General features: G+C 38.8%; 1 non-coding gene across 1 annotated transcript; it reads left to right on the plus strand.

The window, feature by feature from the left end:
- Window positions 1-365: 365 nt before the first annotated feature.
- TRNAS-GCU (transfer RNA serine (anticodon GCU)) lies at window positions 366-447 on the plus strand. Its single transcript has one exon. It is a non-coding gene; the product is annotated as a tRNA-Ser (tRNA).
- Window positions 448-784: the final 337 nt, after the last annotated feature.

Consider the following 784-nt stretch of genomic DNA (forward strand, 5'->3'; position numbering starts at 1 on the left):
AAGAAGAATAAGAATTCTTAATGGAACGCTTTTTGACATAAAATACAAACCATTTTTAGGCGTGTCCAGAATCGATGGTTCCTGGTGGTCCTGCCTGTTACCCAACGGCATCTGATCTAAAAGAGGAGACCCTCAGTTTATGATTTTTTTTGTTCAATGTTTCTACATCTGTGAATGTCAAAGGCTGCTAATTTCCTCTGAATATTTTTTGTGTCCATAAACCTCAACTGATTTTTGAACAATTTATGAAAATTATATAGTTTAGTGATCACCCACAGGGGAAGTCTAAATATTCCTTGGACATGTCACTATTTCCTTATCGTATCTCTTATATATTCTCTTAATATTTATCAATATCATTTCAAGACGAGGTGGCCGAGTGGTTAAGGCGTTGGACTGCTAATCCAATAGGGTCTCCCTGCGTGGGTTCGAATCCCATCCTCGTCGAAAGTTACCTTTTCTGAATGAATATCGCTCGATCCCCAAATCATTGCTTACATAAAATTATGAGTTTGGGTTCCCTATGAAAACCTGCAAGCATTTGTTGACTTGAGAAGTGAAAGAAGTAATTAAGTACCTGCTTGTTACTCCTCTGTCACGGGTTGTAGCTCGGTTAGGAAGAGAGAGAAAAAGAGACAGAGACGTCTATAAATAGACGAGATTTATCAGGACATCACCAAAACTTATAATTTATAGAATCACAGATGGTTGGCCCTGGACAAGGCAATCCTTATTCCTCAGTGAAATGCATCTCTCTGTCTGTCTGTCTGTCTGTCTCTCTCTC

This window comes from Macrobrachium rosenbergii, chromosome 3 (genome assembly GCF_040412425.1).
Source record: "Macrobrachium rosenbergii isolate ZJJX-2024 chromosome 3, ASM4041242v1, whole genome shotgun sequence".
Lineage (NCBI taxonomy): Eukaryota > Metazoa > Arthropoda > Malacostraca > Decapoda > Palaemonidae > Macrobrachium > Macrobrachium rosenbergii.